The sequence below is a fragment of the Heterodontus francisci genome, chromosome 1 (genome assembly GCF_036365525.1).
Source record: "Heterodontus francisci isolate sHetFra1 chromosome 1, sHetFra1.hap1, whole genome shotgun sequence".
Lineage (NCBI taxonomy): Eukaryota > Metazoa > Chordata > Chondrichthyes > Heterodontiformes > Heterodontidae > Heterodontus > Heterodontus francisci.
The window spans coordinates 128,671,222-128,690,483 of record NC_090371.1 but is presented as its reverse complement, the minus strand read 5'-3'; positions in this window follow the sequence as shown (position 1 = coordinate 128,690,483).

Here is a 19,262-nt window from a genome sequence, read left to right as displayed (position 1 = left end):
CCCTACACTTAGCTACAATAAAGTCCTACATGCCAGATTAATGAATGGCGATGCTATTCCTGTGCCACCCGGTTCACGTTTTGACATCTGCTCAGGGCTGAAGAGGAAGTAACAGTGGGAGGGGCAGATCCAGTCGAATTGGTCCATGTAGGTACCAACAACATAGGCAAGACATGGAAAGAGGTTCTGCATAGTCAGTATGAGGGGCTAGGCAACAAATTAAGAAGCAAAACTTCAAAGGTAATAATCTCGGCATTATTACCTGAGCCACATGCAAATTGGCATAGAGCAAATAAGATTAGAGAAATGAATGCGTGGCACAAAGTCAGGTGTGGTGGAAGTGAGTTCCAATTCGTGGGGCACTGGCACCAGTACTGGGGAAAGTGGGGGCAATACCGTTGGGATGGTCTACACCTGAACCGTGCTGGGGCTGGTGTTCTAGCGAGCCGCATAACTAGGGAAGTAGAGAGGGTTTTAAACTAAATAGTGGGGGAAAGGGATCATATTTGGGAAGATGTGGTAAATCAAAGAGTAGAGAGAACGGTGTTAATATGGGCAATAATAAACATCCGTGACAGGAGGGTATAGAGAGTATAAATCTAAGAGTAAATCTTCCGTCAAGGCTGGACGTTACAAAAATAATAAAAGGCCAAAACTAAAGGCTCTGTATCTGAATGCACGTAGCATTCGAAACAAAACAGATGAACTGATAGCACAAATAGAAATAAATTACTATGATTTGAAAGCCATTCGAGAGACATGTTGCAGGATGACATAGATTGGGACCTGAATATTGAAGGGTACATGACATTTAGGAAGGACAGGAAGCTAAGAAAAGGTGGAGAGGTGGCTCTGTTAATTAATGATGGTATTAGCACATTAGAGAGGGATGACCTAAGTTCAGGAAACAAAAATGTAGAAGTGGCTTGGGTTGAGATGAGAAATGATAAAGGCAAGAAGTCATGGAAGTGGTGTACAGGCGCCCTAACAGTAACCACAAGTAGAATATAAAGGAAGAAATAATGGGAGCCTGTCAGAAAGGTACGGCAATAATCATGGAGGATTTTAATCTACAAATAGATGGGAAAAATCAGGTATGCAATGGTAGCCTAGATGAGGAGTTCATAGAATGCTTTTGGGATAGTTTCTTAGAACAGCATGTTCTGAGCCAACCAGAGAGTAGGCTATACTAGTCCTGGTATTGTGCAATGATATAGGATTAATTGACGACCTCATAGTGAAGGTACCCATTGGTAGCAGCGATCATAATATGATTGAATTTTACATTCAGTTTGAGGGAGAAAAGAAGGGGTCCAAGACTCGTATTTTAAACTTAAATAATGGCAATTATGGGGTCATAAAAGCAGAGCTAGCTAAAGTGAACTAGCAAAGTAGGTTAAGGGATAGGTCAATAGAGATGCAGTGGCAGACATTTAAGGGAATATTTCAAAATACACAAAATAGATACATATCGAGCAAGATCAATTCCAAGGGGAGGACCCTATCTATGGTTAACTAAAAAAAGTTAAAGATAGTATCAAACCTAAAGATAAAGTATATAATTGGGCAAAGATGGGTGGCAGGTCAGAAGATTGGACAGACTGTAAAAAACAGCAAAGAATGACTAAAAGATTGATAAGGAGGGAAAAATTAGAGTATGAGAGAAAGCTAGCTAGAAATATAAAAATAGATAGTAAGAGTTTCTCTATGTATTTAAAAAAGAAAATAGTTAACAATGTGAGCATTGGTCCGATAGAAAGTGAATCTGGGGAATTAGTAAGGGAAAATAAGGAGATGGCAGATGAATTCTACAGGTATTTTGCATCGGTCTTCACTATAGAGGATACAAGTAACATCCCAGAAATACTTGTAAATCAGGAAATGGAAGGGAGGGAGGAACTCAAGAAAATTACACCAAGTGGTACTAAGCAAATTATTGGATCTGCGGGCTGATAAGTCTCCGGGTCCTGATGGACTTCATGCTAGGGTCCTAAAAGTAGTGGCTAGTGAGATAGCTGATGCGTTTGTTTTAATTTTCCAAAACTCTCTAAATTCGGGGAAGGTTCATTAGATTGGAAAATAGCGAATGTAACTCCTTTATTCAAAAAGGGATGGAGTCAGAAAGCAGGAAACTACAGGTCAGTTAGCTTAACACCTGTCTTAGGGAAAATGTTAGAAGCCATTATTAAAGCCGTTATAGCATGGCACTTAGAAAAATTCAAGGCAATCAGGCAGAGTCAACATGGTTTTGTGAAAGAGAAATCATGTTTAACCAATTTATTGGAGATCTTTGAAGAAGTAACATGTGCTGTGGATAAAGGGGATGTACTGTACTTAGAGTTCCAAAAGGCATTTGATAAGGTACCACATCAAAGGTTATTGCGGGGGTAACCTATTGGCATAGACAGAAGATTAGGTTGCTAACAGGAAACAGAGAGTAGGCATAAATGGGTCATTTTCTGGTTGGCAAGATGTAACGAGTGGTGTGCAGCAGGGATCAACTTTTTACAATTTATATAAAATGACTTGGATGAAGGGACCGAAGGAATGGTTGCTAAATTTGCTGATGACACAAAGATAGGTAGAAAAGTAAGTTGTGAAGAGGACATAAGGAGGCTACAAAGGGATATAGATAGGTTAAGTAAGTGGGCAAAGATTTGGCAAATGGAGTATAATGTTGGAAATTGTGGAATTGTCCATTTTGACAGGCAAAATAAAAGAGAAGCATATTATCTAAATGGTGAGAGATTGTAGAGTTCTGAGATGCAGAGGGATCTGGGTGTCTTAGTGCGTGAATCGCAAAAGGTTAGTATGCAGGCTCAGCAAGTAATTAGGAAGGCTAACAGAATGTTATTGTTTATTGCAAGGGGAATTGAATACAAAAGTAGGGTGGTTATGCTTCAGTTATACGGGGCATTGGTGAGACCACATCTGGAGTACTGTGTACAGTATTGGTCTCCTTATTTAAGGAAGGATGTAAATGTGTTGGAAGCAGTTCAGAGAAGGTTTACCAGACTAATACCTGGAATGGGCAGGTTGTCTTATGAGGAAAGGTTGGAGAGTCTAGACTTGTACCCGCAGGAGTTTAGAAAGATAAGAGGCGACTTGATTGAAACATATAAGATCTGAGGGGTCTTGACAGGGTGGATTTGGAAAGCATGTTTCCCCTTGTGGGAGAATCTAAAACTAGGGGTCACTATTTAAAAATAAGGGGTCGCCCATTTAAGCCAGAGATGAGGAGAAATTCTTTCTCTCAGGGGGTCGTGAGTCTTTGGAACTCTTCCTCAAAAGGCAGTGGAAGTAGAGTCTTTAAATATTTTTAAGGGGGAGGTAGATAGATTCTTGATAAGCAAAGGGGTGATAGGTTTTAGGGGGGTCGGCGGGAATGTCAAGGTTCTAATCAGATCAGCCATGAGCAGCTTGAGGGACCGAGTGGCCTACTCCTGCTCCTAATTCGTATGTTTGTATGTTTCAACGTGGCATGCAACAGATGGTTTTGTGCAGTTGAGTCTGAGTGTTTTTTTCTCTTGAACTCATTGATAAACGAACGCCAGCATTGGAATGGCTGTTTGGCTCCAGGCTCAGCACCAGCAAGGGTTATTCTTCTCCGAGGATGGCAGCGAAGACATGGGGGCTTGTACATGGAGGAGCAGGGGAGGGTTCTCAGGGAGGACAGGATTTGGTAATCGGCTGCTTGGAGGAGCAGGGGAGGGTTCTCGAGGAGAACATGGTGTGGTAATCGGGTGCATAGAGGAGCAGGGAGCAGGGGAGGGAAGAGCAGAGCGTCCAGGGTGTGTAGTAGTTATTATTGCTGCTGAAGCTGGTTGTGGGCGGCTTTGGGGGTGGGGGAGAGGGGGGGCTGGGTGGGTTGATTTGAGTTTTACAATCAGTAGATTGTCAGGAAGGGCCTAAAGGGAGGGATGAGTGCTGTCAATGTCGGGGATCTGTGGGGTGAATTCAGGGTACTGACTGGCAGAGAGAATGGCCACAATCAATGGGGGCAAATGGATTCTGTAGGCGGGGAGGTCAAGACTTATGGTTGGGTATTCTACAACATCATAGGGAGAGGAACGGGACTCGGCAACAATATTTGGTCGATTTGAGGAGGATCAAGGAGGATCAGCCTCTCGATGGTAACGGGAGTAGGAATAGTGGGGAGGGATGGTATGAATAAATTGATTGTGGCATCGTCCAAGGTAATGGGGGGAGTTTCACTGGTAACAGACGGAAGGGTTAAGGTTACATTGGGTGGGTCAAGGGTGATGGGTGCAGGCTGGAAGGTTGCAGGAGGAGGTTGGAATGTGGGGAGACTTGCCCTAAATTGTACATGCACCATTTTCTCCAACATAATGCAAACCATGTGGCCACTTAATGATTGCAATGAGAGTGGTAGGAGACAAATGATAGTGGATGGGATTTCCACCTGGCTGCAACATTAAGGCACATAAAAGTGAATTTCTCATTGCCTTGATGGTTCAGCTGACTGGCAACAGAGGGCTGAATTGGAATGCTCTGCTTGTTTCATTATTTGAAAAGCTGCAGTGACATGGGTCTCACACACTCAATTTGCCAACTACCATGGGAAGGAGAGCAGAGGGAGCGACTAAGGAGGGCTCTTTTCCCTCAACGCATGATGCCTGAATGCCAGCAACAGGCAGAACAAGAAGGTGAGGATGCTCCAAATGATAACATCCAGGAATGACATTATTGAAGACGGGTACTGGCACGTCATTGCGTCCTCAGGGCAAGGACAAATTATCTTCAAATGTCAGAGAGGCAATGCCAGAGATGCCTAAGGATGTCATGTGAAATGGTCACAGAAATTTGTAGGATCCAGGTGCTTCCCCGACATTATCGGCTGAGGTGACGGCAGTCTGCTCAGTGCACTGCCCCACTGCTGTAGATGACCATGGCAGGCGTCCTCTGGAGGAACGGGGCCTTGATGGCTCCATCCTAGTGGGGGTCTGCACTGCTGGTGCGTGAATATACCCCTGTGTGCTTGCCTGCTGGAACTAAGGGTGTCAATGTTGGGGGAGGACGAGACACCGCTTACCCTGAGGCTCTCCTGAGACGAAGGCCCCAGGGCAGCTGGCATGTACTCGTCCTCCATCTGGGTGCAGGATGGCACCTGCCTGTCTTCGTGACAGAACATCTATATGCAGGTCTAGGTTCCTCTTGCCCTTCTCACTCAGATTCTACTGCATGGAGCACATGGCTACAGCGATGGAGTGCAGTCCAGAGCAGATATGACTCAAGTGCTCAACCAGACTCGCCACAGAGCTCGCCAGACTCTTGACTGAGGAAGCAATACACTCATATGCCTGAGACATGGCTGATGTCCTGGCTTGCATGGACTCCTCCATGGCACGCGCAAAGTCACGCATAACCTCAGGCATCGCCAACATATTTTCCACATGGCTTTGCTGCTCATTCAGCAGACCTCTCGTAGCAACAAACAGAGGGTCATCATGAGCATGGGGCTGAGTAGGGGCCTGGTGCCCAGCAGTCCTCCAATTGTCAGGGTACCCGGCTGGCACTTGCTCCCTCAGCTGCCAGGACGTGTTTGTGTCGTGCATACCAGACTGTGATCCAGATTCTAATCTTAAACCCTCCGTGGGCCGTATGGATGTATCTGCGCTGATGGAGGTGGAAGAAGAGGCAGGTGATTGTGCACCCTCTGGGACACAGGCTTCATCTTCCTCCCCAGAGGAGGAGTCTTGGGCCTCGTGGTATACTGAGACTCGAGTATGGGCACCTGCAGTGGAGACAGAGGCACATTAAGTATTAGCTGAACATGAGTTCACACACTTACCTTTGGTGTGCACATATGGCTGCAAGACTGAAGATGATACTTCTTCCTTATGCCTTGTTGATCCTTCCTCACCATTTGTGATTGCCCTGCCATCCTCCTCTCTCGTTATTTCTGCTGCCTCCTCCTCAGCCAGTGTCGGCATCCCAATGGCTAGGACACCTCCACCTGTCTTTGTCCACTCACGCTGCTTATGGGTGCATTTATCCTGCAAGAGACAGTGCAGATTGAATGATATGTCAAAAAATGAATCACAACCATTGGATATATGCATCAACATTACTCATTCAGGACTGGCTTTCGCACAACACGTTCAAGCACATCAACAATGCTAATCGTCAACTTTGCACACAATCTGTAAGTGTACGGCACCAAGGCTACTTATGCATTCCACTGCATGCCTTGTCTGCCCTCTTAGACATGGAGCCAATGAGAAAAACAATGGACCAGCTTCGCCAAGACCACCTACCCTTGCCGATCTGAGCAAGTCATTGATACGCTTGCGACACTGCACCCAGGTTCGCCACGTCACCTCACTGTTCAAGACCTCCTCTGCTACCTCCATACGGGCTGCCTTGGTCCTACGGGAGAATTGTCTGACTCCATCAGCAGGGAAGAGGACCTCCCGCTGTTCCCTGATGGCCTGGAGGATAACGTGCAGGGAGGCATCACTGAGCTGTGGGGTTGGATACTGCCTGCTGGCTGTCACTTTCTTGGCTCTGGATGCAGTGAAAAAAAAATGATGGGGTATTGGTGCTGGATTTGAAAAATTAAGGAAGGAAAGAGCAATTGCAAATAAGTAGGAGATTTAATTTTGGTAACTCTGAAGACACATAACATGAAGGCTGCTGCTCCTTGAGGCTTGAAACACGGAATGCTTTATAGCCGTGGTGCTCATGGTGCTTGAGCCAGTGATGCTGGGTTCCACCAATGAAAGGCCGTCCCCGCCACATGATCGCATGTGTCTGCCATGCCCAGTGCCACACTGTTCATTTACATACAGAATTGCGTGGCATATGGGAAAAATGGCAGAAGAGGAAGTTACGCCAACTTTCGGTCTCATGTCGGGAATGCCACGGACTCATAAAATCCCAGCTGTCATCTCATAATATCACTTAGCAGTAAAGCACTTGCAGTGTTTCCTTGTATGGATCCAATAGACGGTATGAACTATGACAAGATATTCTTAATGCTTATAATTTAACTTATAGACAAAAATATAAGAAAAATAAAATTTGCTTAGTACATAAAGAAAATTGGTCATTGAACTACAAGAGATTTGGACGCTTTGGTTCCAGACAATTTAAGAATTTGGTTACTTGACCAGGATTTTAAAACTCTCAAGCCACTAGACAAACATGGCAATCATATTGTGTCCTTGGTACCTCCAAATAAACCGTTGCTCACACGAGAAGTTAGGTGTCCCTGATTGTCATACAGATGACCTACAAATTGAGCCAACTACTCAGCCCAGGTACTGTGAGTCTATGTCGGTGCATCCGAACAGTGCACAAAGGATAAGGACATGGAACTCGGAATTTCCTAAGTGTAACCAAATTGATACAAAGCCACAACTCCTGGTCTTTTGGATGTCTCATTTCCTTCACTTGCTCACAGTAAATAGGACAAAGGCAAAAGGGCTATAGGACCGAAGGTGTTTCTTCACTACCATGACTGGTGCAGAATTTGCGGTGTGAGAAAGGCACAGTTGCTTTCATTGGGAGATTTTGGGGAACTACACGGGTACCTCTGGCCATGGTTTGGTTGGAACGTTATGCTTATGCAGGGTGAGAGAAGCAAGGAAGTCACTTACCTTGCCATTTGAGAATTTGATTGAGAATTATGTGCTTACAAATTGATTATAGGGAAACTGATTAGCCAAGAGCAAGTCAGGGCTATACAAGGAATTGCAGGTTTTGTTAATCCAGCAGTGGACTGACACTCGCACAAAGTCCTGGGCTTAACCTACCTGAACAGAATCAGGATACCAGGTTGGGTAAGTTGTGAGCACAAAGGAATTGCAAGATTTGTAGCAAGTCATGTGCCAAATTATTTCAGCAATTTAACTGACATGGGGAACCTGAGCAGTGCATGCTAAGTGGGACTGAAAGAGGAGCAGCTAGTTAACCCCATCCTAAAGTTTAGGGAAAGGTAGGATAAAGTAGCCTTTTTGGTCTTATCTGCCCAAGGGAAGGATGCAAGGTAGTCATGTGATACACATCCTGGCTGGGACAAGAGTGAATCACTCATAAGGCACAGTTGCTTCACTGAGTGATGGGTAAATAGTTGGGGACAATCAGTGGCAAAGCCTGTGAGCAGCACCTGTTGCAGTCATGGGACACAGCTGGCAGTGAGTGGTGGTTTGGTCAAAGGACCAACAGTGCCATTCATTGAGATCCAAGCCAACTGACAGATTTTGCAATGCTATGCAAGGGACTGTGGTCAGAGCAAGATGTCACAGGCATCTGGTATAGGAGTGACAGAGCTATCAGGTAGGTTTCTATGCATCTTATGGAAATCTGGGACCTGAAAGGACCGGTAGCCATGGTGACATACTTAGCAGTGTCCTGAAAAGTGACCCATTGTTCTCTTATGCACAGGACCATTGGGAAGAGTAATGTGTTAGTTATGATGAAAGGTCATTGGCGTGAAACGTTAACTCAGTTTCTCTCTCTGCAGATGCTGCCAGCCCTTCTGAGTATTTCCAGTGTTTTCTGTTTTTATTTCAGATTTCCAGCATCTGCAGTATTTTGCTTTTGTAATGTGTCCAGATGGGATTTTCCATGTACTGACATTTTGAACTTGTATTTTTAGAATCTGCATTTAAAGGTTTAGCTCCCAAGGTCAAAGATGTATTCCTGGCAGCAAAAACTATCAGTTCAGAACAAATGGTTCGCTAGATTCTCTTCAAGGTGTTAGCTTGTTTTCGCTGAGTAATTGGTCTGCAGTGTTAATTAGTTAATCATTCCTAGTGGAGCATTAATCTGTATCCCAAACAACCTGCACTATTGTCAAAGACAACCCTCATTGTACCATTGAGGTACATACGAACATATGAATTAGGAGCAGGGGTAGGCCACTCGGCCCTTCGAGCTTGCTCCACCATTCAATAATTTCATGGCTGAACTGATCACTCCACATTTTCACCTACCCCTGATAACCTTCCATCCCCTTGCTTATCTAGAATCTATCAACCTCTGCCTTAAAAATATTCAAAGACTCTGCTTCCACGAATTTTGAGGAAGAGAATTCCAAAGACTCACGACCATCTGAGAGAAATAATTTCTCCTCATCTCTGTCTGAAATGGGCGACCCCTTATTTTTAAACAGTGACCCCTAGTTCTAGATTCTCCCACAAGGGGAAAGATCCTTTCTATATCCATCCTGTCAAGACCCCTCAGTATCTTGCTATTTAAAGTGCTGCTCTATTTGATTTGTTTAAAAGAGCATATGACCAGTCAGACTATTATGAGAAGCCTCAAATAAAAACAAGAAATGCTGGAAATACTCAGCAGGTCTGGCAGCATCTGTGGAGAGAGAAGCAGAGTTAACGTTTCAAGTCAGTGAACCTTCTTCAGAACTGGCAAATATTAGAAATGGCAAAGGGTATAAGCAAGTAAAACGGGGGTGGGGCAAGAGACAACAAAGGAGAAGGTGTAGATAGGACAAGGTCACAGAATAGCTGACCAGAAGGCTGTGGAGCAAAGGCAAACAATATGTTAATGATGTGTTGAAAGGCAAAGCATTTGTACAGGTAGGGTGTTAACGGACTGAAAATTGAACAGCCGCAAGTACAAACATGAAAAAAAAAACAGTGGGTAAGCAAACTGAACAAACTAAGATGAAATAAAATAAAATAAACACAAAAAAAAATTAAAAAAGGAAAAAGAAAAAAATAACTAAAAATAAAAGTAAAATGGGGGGCCCATCATGCTCTGAAATTATTGAACTCAATGTTCAGTCCTGCAGGCTGTAGTGTGCCTAATCAGGAAATGAGATGCTGTTCCTCGAGCTTGCGTTGATGTTCACTGGAACACTGCAGCAAGCCCAGGACAGAGATGTGAACATGAGAGCAGGGGGAGTGTTGAAATGGCAAGCAACCGGAAGCTCGGGGTCATGCTTGCGGACTGAGCGGAGGTGTTCCGCAAAGCGGTCACCTAGTCTGCGTTTGGGCTCCCCAAGCGGCATGGACAGAGTGGATAGTCAGAAGCTTTTTCCCAGGGTGGAAGAGTCAGTTACTAGGGGACATAGGTTTAAGGTGAGAGGGGCAAAGTTTAGAGGGGATGTGCGAGGCAAGTTCTATTCACAGAGGGTGGTGAGTGCCTGGAACTTATTGCCGGGGGAGGTGGTGGAAGCAAAACCATAGAGATGTTTAAGAGGCATCTTGACAAATACATGAATAGGATGGGAATAGAGGGATACGGACCCCGGAAGTGCAGAAGGTTTTAGTTTAGGCAGGCATCAAGATCGGCGCAGGCTTGGAGGGCCGAATGGCCTGTTCCTGTGCTGTACTGTTCTTTGTTCTTTGTTCAATATTATGAGAAGCTTCTTGATCACAGGTCAAAGGGTCCGCTCCAAACTAGCATATTGACTTTGATCGACAGCTATTTCTGAGACCAATGGGAAGAGAAAAAGGCTTTGATCGGCTGGATTCCCCTGGGGATGGACAGCTCACTGGGCAGAGATTTTTCCTTACAGGATTGTCAGGGGTCAGTTTTGAAATTTGCAGCCAAAAGCACGACTGTATTTTAAAAAATTGTACCAAGTTATTGCCAGAGTGAGTTTACAGTAAATAGTCTTCTGATTAAAGCTACATGCTTAGAGAGAGAGAAAGAACAACTTGTGTTTTTGTTATTTTATTTAATCAAGGATAACAAGGAAATACATATCTTAGTTCGTTAAACTGTGCGGTGTTAATCGTCTATCTTTTTGTTCATGGGATATGGGTGACAATAAGAAGGCAGCATTTACTGCCCATCTCTAAATGATAAGAGGGCATTAAGAGTGGAATCTTATCATCCCCCTAGTGGCAGCTTCGGAAGCAGAGGGGAGGGGAAATTTGGAAAGTTATGTGTCGGGGAGCCGACCCGATGAGTTCCCACCTCCGTGCATTTTGCCAAAGGCAGGCTTACAGTGGCAGTGGCTACCTGCCTGGTAGCGGCGGATAGCCAATTAGGTGAATTACGGCCCACTTGGGGGAAAGTTTCAGAGAGTATCTTACCGGCTTTGGAGCGGCTGCCCCCACTGAGTCCGGAGCTGGCAGCTCCTTGGAGACGGCCTCCCGATAGCAGGCCAGAAGGCCAATGGTGCCTCCTTACACTGACCTAATGAATGAGCTGCAGAAATACAAAGACTGCAGCCAAGGCCGTAACACTTCCTGTGGAAGAGTTTCCCCTCCACACTGATGGCCCTATGAGGTGTGGGCCTTCCTTATTTTTAACATTTAAGCAAGCAACCGAGAGCACCTAAATATTGAGGCACCCTCATGATTCCTTACCTGCCTTAGCAGCGCCCAGCTGTCCCAGTGGGACTCCTGACCATCCAGTGCTGTGGGCCCTTCTATTGGACCTTGCGGATATGGCCTCTTAATTGGCTGCCACCCATAAGAATCCCCCTGTTTGCACACCTCTGACCCGTGTGGGTCAGGACCCGGTAATGGTCCCGAATGGCGATTATAAACAATGTAGGTAAGATTCTACCCTAAGAGTCAACCACATAGTTTGGGACTGTAGTCACATATAGACTAGAGCAGGGCTGTCCAACCTTTTTGCGTGGGGGGGGGGGCACATTACAATGTTTATCTTACAGAGGGGGCTGGTGAGACAATTTAGGAAAGATCAAGACATTCAAAATATATCTTACTATTAATCAAAGCAACAACGAATGTGCATTTTTGTGAAGAAGCTTTAAATGAGAAGATTAATTTATTGACTTACTTTCTCATCACTATGTTGGACACTGATTTAGTGAGATACCTGGCATTTTTTTGCTTGCACAAGTAGTCAATGCTTGCCCGCACATTCTTGTAGCAATACAGAGTATTCTGGATAAATGTCCATCTGTCAGGAGTGATCTCGATCACTCTCTCTCCCTCTCTCGCTCTCTCTGTCCCTGTGTTCCCCCTCTTTGTGTTCCCCCTCTCTGTGTTGTTTCACCCCACTCTCTATGTCATCCTCCCTCTTTGTGGCCCCCTCCTTCTCTGCCCCCCCCCCATCCCTCTCTCTGTCTGTTCCCCTCCCTTTCTCTCTCTGTCCATCTCTCTCTCTCTCTCTCTCTGTCCCCCCTCTCTCTCTCTCTCTGTGTCCCCCCTTCTCTCTCTGTTCCCCTCTCTCTCACTGACCCTCCCTCTATCTCTCTGTGCCCCCCCTTCTCTCTCTGTTTGCCTCTCTCTCTCTGTCCCTCCCTCTATCTCTCTGTGCTCCCCATCTCCATCCACCCCATCCCTCTCTCTGTTCCCCCCTTTCTCTCTCTGTCCCTCTCTCTCTATCTCTGCCCCCCCTCGTCTGTCCACCCTGTCTCTCTGTCCCCCCCTCTTTCTCTCCCCCCTCCGTCCCCCTCTCCCTCTATCCCCCCTCTCTCACTCACAGTCCCCCCCTCTCTCTCTCACTCTGTACCCCCCTCTCTCTCTGTACCCTATCTCGCTCTGCCCCATCTGTCTCCCTTTCTCTCTCTGCCCCCCCTCTCTCTATCCCCCCTCTCTCTCTGTCCCCTGCTCCCTCTCTCTGTCCCCCCCTCTTTCCCCCTTCTCTCCCGCTGACCTCCCCTCTCCTTCTGTCCCCCCTCTCTCTCTTTGCTCCCCCACTCTGTCTCTCTCCCCCTCTCTCCCTCTCTGCCTCCCGACAGTTGCAGAGAAAGGGAATGCTCAGCAGAGCAGCTTTATGGTTGGCCAGTATTTTTTTAAACAAATCACAAGTCAGTTTCACAACTGACAGGTACTGGTAACGGGAACTGCGGTTTCTGAACTTTGGACAGATTCGGAGTTGTCCGGTAGGTTCCGACTTTTGTTTTAAAAGCTCGCTCTGTCGACATGAAAAACAGCTACATAGTTGCTGCTCATTATTCTGCCATTAGCACTCTCTCTGGACTAATGCTTTGTCTTTCACCACAAGCATTAACACACTCTTTGCCTTTGTCCCATGACAACTTTGTTACTTAATCTCTCCTGCCCTCTGCCCTATCACACACCTTCCCTTTTGTTCTTTCCCCCACCAAACCCCTATCCCCACTTCATTTGCTTAAAACCTAATTCTTTTCTAACATTTGGCAGTCTGATGAAAGGTCACAAACCTGAAACGTTAACTCTGTTTCTCTCTCCACAGATGCTGCCTGACTTGCTGAATATTTCCAGCATTTTCTGTCTTTATTTCAGATTTCCAGCATCTGCAGTATTTTGCTTTTATTTGTTAAAGGCAAATCATTTTTAACCAACTTGATTGAGTTTTATGATGAGGTAGCAGCGAGAGTTGATGAGGGTAATGCTATTGATTTGGTCTTTACAATTTCCAAAAGGTGTTTGATAAAGTGCCACATAATAGTCTTGCCAGCAAAGTTAAAGCCGATGGAATTAAAGGGACAGTGGCAGCATGGACATGAAGTTGACTGAGTGACAGGAAATATAGAGTCGTGGTGAATGGTTGTTTTTCGGACTGGAGGAAGATATACAGTGGGGTTCCCCAAGGGCCGGTACTAGGACCACTGCTTTTCTTGATACATATTACTGTCTTAGATTTGGGTGTACGGGGCACAATTTCAAGATTTGCTGATGACACAAAACTTGGAAGTATTGTGAACTGTGAGGAGAATAGTGATAGACTTTAAGAGGATGTAAAGAGGCTGGTGGAAATGGCAGACAAGTGGCAGATGGAATTCAATGCAGAGAAGAGTGAAGTGATACATTTTGGTAGAAAGAATGAGGAGAGCCAATATAAATGAAAGGGTATAATTCTAAAGTTAGTGCATGAACAGAGAGACCTGGGGTTACCTGTACACAAATCGTTGAAGGTGGCAGGGCAGGTTGAGAAACTGGTTAAAAAGGCATTGGGTACAAAAGCAAGGAAGCTGTGATGAACCTTTATAAAATAAAGATTCGGTCTCAATTGAAGTATTGTGTCCAATTCTGGGCACTGTGATTTAGGAAGGATGCAAAGGCTTTAGGGATGGTGCAGAAAAGATTTAAGAGAATGGTTTCAAGGATGAATGCACTATTCAGCAGAAATGTTGTTTCAACAGCCCAGTGGTCTGCTCTATCACATTTCAGGTGGCAGAATGGCTTTTGTTAGACACATGGAGCCCACATGCATCAGGGTTGCACACCAGAATCATGAGCCATGTGGTCATCAGATAGTCTTTATCACCCAGTGGCCATCCTCTGGTTAGTTTTCGTGCCGCAAATGCAGATAGTACAATGGACTGCCACAAAATGAAGGCATCATGACTGCTGCCTGGATACTAGGTATTGACCTGCATGATATGCTGAATATGGTCACACACCAGCTGAAAGTTGAGGGAATGGTATCTCTTCCATTTGTGGTACAACTCAGAGTTCGCATAAGGCGAAGTGACGTGTGCTGTCAATGATACCCTGCATCATGGGGAAACCTACTAGCCTCGTGAAGCTGCGTGCTTGCTCCGCCTGCTTCTCTCTGGCCAGAGAGACTGAAATGTATTCAGCTCTCTTGGAATATAGTGCCTCAGTGACCTCCCTTATGCAACAGTGGACAGTGATTGGGAGATGTTGCTAATATCACTTGTCCTAGCATGGAAGGAGCCAGAGGTATAAATGTTAATGAGAACGGTCCCCTTCACAGCCACTGGTGATGTCGTCCTTCCCCTGCTCGGAGGCTGATGGTGTGGCTGCAACAAGGGTTAGATTTCAGTGAGGAGTTCCTCAGTGAAGCAGGGACATCTGACACACTGTTCCTTGCTGAGGGGAGGTAGAATTGCTCCCTCCGTGGCTCGCCACTGTGATGTGGTGGAGAGGCTTGTGCACTCTGACGATCCCTTGAGCGATGACTTCGGGAGTTCCTTGCTCCTGATAGGGCCACACATGGCGTCAAGGTCAGGCGGAGATGCCAGACGAAGTGCGGTCCAAAAGGTCCGCAACAGCAGAACATGCAAAGGAAGGCTGTTCGTCTCACCGGCTGCGAAGGCGGAAGAAGGCTGCAGTGGCAAGGTGGTCCCGGTCATAGTGGTTCAGTACATCGCTGAAATCTGACCACCAATCCGTCAAGATTGTGTGGACAATGACAACACCCCTAGGTTCCCCCGTTAAACAAAGTCACACGCAGGCTTCTATCAGGGTCCATTTGCCAAATCCTGTGGCGATGGAGAATTGGAGATGGGAACAGGGCTTTGAACCTGGGAGTCCCTGGTCAAGAATCTGCACACAGGCAACAGATGCATGAAGGTCATTGGACACCTGTGTTGGGACAGAGGTGTCTCTGGGCAGCAGCATCTGTGACTGAGCAGTCCTCTTCAGGATACCCTCTGCTCATCTCAAATAGGGAGGGGGCTAGAAAAGGTGCCCTTAAAATAGGCTGTCCCACTTTCTCCTGGCTGGGGAGCCACATCCTGCGGGGTCACCATCTTTGTGGTCAAAGACAGAAAACTTTAAATTTTACAACTTGGAATGTTAGAACACTCATGGATAATCTCTAGACTCACCATCCAGAAAGAAGAACTGCAATCGTATCACGTGAGCTATCAAGACTCCAAATTGGCATCGCCAGCCTCAGTGAGACTCGCCTTCCTTGGGAGAGGCAGCTGAAGGAACAAGCAGGGGGAATACACCTTCTACTGGAAAGGAAAGGCTGAAAGCGAACCTCATGTCCATGGAGTTGGTTTTGCCATCCAGAATGGGAACTCCCCAACTGCGTAAATGAAAGACTCATGACACTTCACCTACAGCTCAGCCATCATCAGCGCTTATGCCCTGACCCTTGACTCCGATGAAGATGTTAAGGAAAGAAGAACATGGCTTTTTTCAAAGGCAAATCTTCTTTTGACAGAAGCTGGTCTGACAGCGCTTCATCTATAACCCCAACTACCATTCTGTCTTGAATCAGTTCCTCTCGCAGACTCCCATAGTCACAATCCTCTGCTACTTTATACAGATCATTAATAAATGAATCGATACTTTCACTGACTTTTTGAGTACGCCTGTTGAACTTAGCTCTCTCCACGATAACATTTACCCTGATCTGTAAGTAATCTTCTAATGCTTTAATCACGTCGCCGTATGGGGTTTCTTTTTCGTCAATCCCCAGGGTAGTCAGAACATTGTCTGCAGTCTTGCATGGTGTAAAGCAAAACACTGACCTGTTATTTGTCTGATTGCGCTGTTAAACCTGACACGGAATGGTACCTGTCGAATCTTCGAATCAATCTCGGCCACGCTTCAGCCTGGTTGGGCCCCGCCACTCGCTTGAAGTTTTCTGGTAATGGAATTGATTTTTCTATGTTTCTTCGAAGTCTTTGATCTCTTCTGTTTTCTTATGTGGAAAGTCTTTTTTACCGCTGCCACCATGTACTAGCTTGTCAATGTGCTATTAGTATTGAATGAGGAAAGCAAACTCAGGGTCAAATTAACAGGAGTTTATTTACAGGGGTCTTCATACTCAGGTATCTACATGAACACTGAGCAGCACGAGGTGCAGACTCATGGCATCACATCCGTGTGATGATGCTAAAGGTATATATACATAATCTACCCAGCAACATTATACGACAGAAGCTACTACAAGAGGTCTGGGAGCATATGTTTTATCTAGAACCCTTGAAGTAACAACAAAGGTCTTCAGCGTCTGTCATGCCACTCCCTGTAGACTTCAGCAACTTTCAATATCAGCACAAACCATCAAACACTTCTAGAAACTCAGAAACAGCCAATAGAAATGATTCAGCTACTATTGTGAAAGTAGTCATTTGGTAGTACAGAACTTGAGTATTGCTGAAAAGAGAGAAACTTTATCTTGCACTCATCGGGATAAATCGCAAGAATCGTGATCACAATTCTGTAGCATTCACTGTGGTAATGGAGAGGGATAGGTATGTGCAACAGGGCAAGGTTTACAATTGGGGGAAGGGTAGATATGATGCTGTCAGGCAGGAACTGAGGAGCATAAGTTGGGAGCATATGCTGGCAGGGAAGGGCACGGTCGAAATGTGGAACTTTTTCAAGGAGCAGATAGTAGGGGCCATTGATAAGCATGTCCCTGTCAGACAGGGAAGGGATGGTCATGTGAGGGAACCGTGGTTGACAAGAGAGGTTGAGAGTCTTGTTAGGAAGAAGAAGGATGCGTATATAAAGTTGAGGAAAAAGGGCACAGGCATAGCTCTGGAGGGATACAAGATGGCCAGGAAGGATCTGAAGAAAGGGATTAGGAGAGCTAAGAGAGGGCATGAAAAATGCTTGGCGGGTAGGATAAAAGAAAACCCCAAGGCCTTTTACGCGTATGTCAGAAATATGAGGATGACTAGGGGGACCGTAGGTCCGGTCAAGGACAATAGCGGGAGACTGTGTGTTGAGCCGGAAGAGATAAGTGAGGTTTTGAATGAGTACTTCTCTTCGGTATTTACGAATGAGAAGGGGTGTATTACTGAAGAGGACGGTGTGAAACAGACTGGTAAGCTCGAGGAAGTGCTCGTTAGGAGGGAAGATGTGTTGGGGTTTTTGAATAACTTGAAGATAGACAAGTCTCCCGGGCCTGACGGGGTATATCCAAGGATGTTATGGGAAGCAAGGGATGTAATTGCAGAGCCGCTGGCAATGATCTTTTCATCTTCTCTGCTGACGGGGGTGGTACCAGGTGATTGGAGGGTGGCAAATGTTGTGCCCCTGTTCAAGAAAGGGAATAGGAACAACCCTGGGAATTACAGGCCAGTTAGTCTTACTTCGGTGGTAGGCAAGTTGATGGAAAAGGTGCTGAGGGATAGGATTTCTGAGCATCTGGAAAGACACTGCTTGATTCGGGACAGTCAGCACGGTTTTGTGAGGGGTAGGTCTTGCCTCACAAGCCTGATTGAATTCTTTGAGCAGGTGACCAAGCAAGTGGATGAGGGTAAACCAGTGGATGTGGTGTACATGGATTTTAGTAAGGCATTTGATAAGGTCCCCCATGGTAGACTTATGGAGAAAGTCAGGAGGCATGGGATAGTGGGGAATGTGGCCAGTTGGATTAAGAATTGGCTAACTGATAGAAGGCAGAGAGTGGTCTTAGATGGTAAATACTCAGCCTGGAGCCCAGTTACCAGTGGCGTGCCGCAGGGATCAGTTCTGGGTCCTCTCCTGTTTGTGATTTTTATTAACGACTTGGATGAGGAAGTCGAAGGGTGGGTCAGTAAATTTGCAGATGATACAAAGGTTGGTGGAGTTGTGGATACCGAGGAGGGCTATTGTCGTCTGCAAAGGGACTTGGATAGGTTGCAGTGCTGGGCTGAAAAGTGGCAGATGGAGTTTAACCCTGAAAAGTGTGAGGTCGTCCATTTTGGAAGGACAAACATGAATGCAAAATACTGGGTTAACGGTAGGGTTCTTGGGCATGTGGAGGAGCAGAGAGACCTTGGGGTCTATGTGCATAGATCATTGAAAGTTGCAACTCAAGTGGATAGGGCTGTGAAGAAGGCATATGGGGTGTTAGCGTTCATTAGCAGAGGGATTGAATTTAAGAGCCGTGAGGTGATGATGCAGCTGTACAGGACCTTGGTAAGGCCTCATTTGGAGTACTGTGTGCAGTTCTGGTCGCCTCATTTTAGGAAGGATGTGGAAGCCTTGGAGAGGGTGCAGAGGAGATTTACCAGGATGTTGCCTGGAATGGAGAATAAGTCTTACGAGGAAAGGCTGAACATTCTAGGCCTCTTCTCATTAGAAAGGAGAAGGATGAGGGGTGACATGATAGAGGTTTATAAGATGATCAGGGGAATAGATAGGGTAGACAGTCAGAAACTTTTTCCCCGGGTGGAGCAAAGCGTTACAAGGGGTCATAAATTTAAGGTGAAGGGTGGGAGATATAAGGGGGATGTCAGGGGAAGGTTCTTTACCCAGAGAGTGGTCGAGGCATGGAATGCCTTGCCCGGGGAAGTTGTTGAGTCAGAAACTTTAGGGACTTTCAAAAGGCTTTTGGATAGGTATATGGATAAAGGAGAATGATGGGGTATAGATTAAATTGTCCTTGACAGAGGACAAAGGATCGGCACAACATTGTGGGCCGAAGGGCCTGTTCTGTGCTGTATGTTCTATGTTCTATGTTCTAATACCAATGTAAGGGAAAGCAACAAATTTATAGAATAGAGTGCTGATTGGTTGACAAGTGGACGGGTCACCACACAGTTAGGAAAAAGGCCAGGGACCTTTTCCTGTAACTGCTCTGTCTCCTTGACCTCTTTCGGTCTCTCAAAAACCACCGGGGAAGTTACCACCTTCGCCCCACCAGATCATTACCCAGGAGCAGGTCGA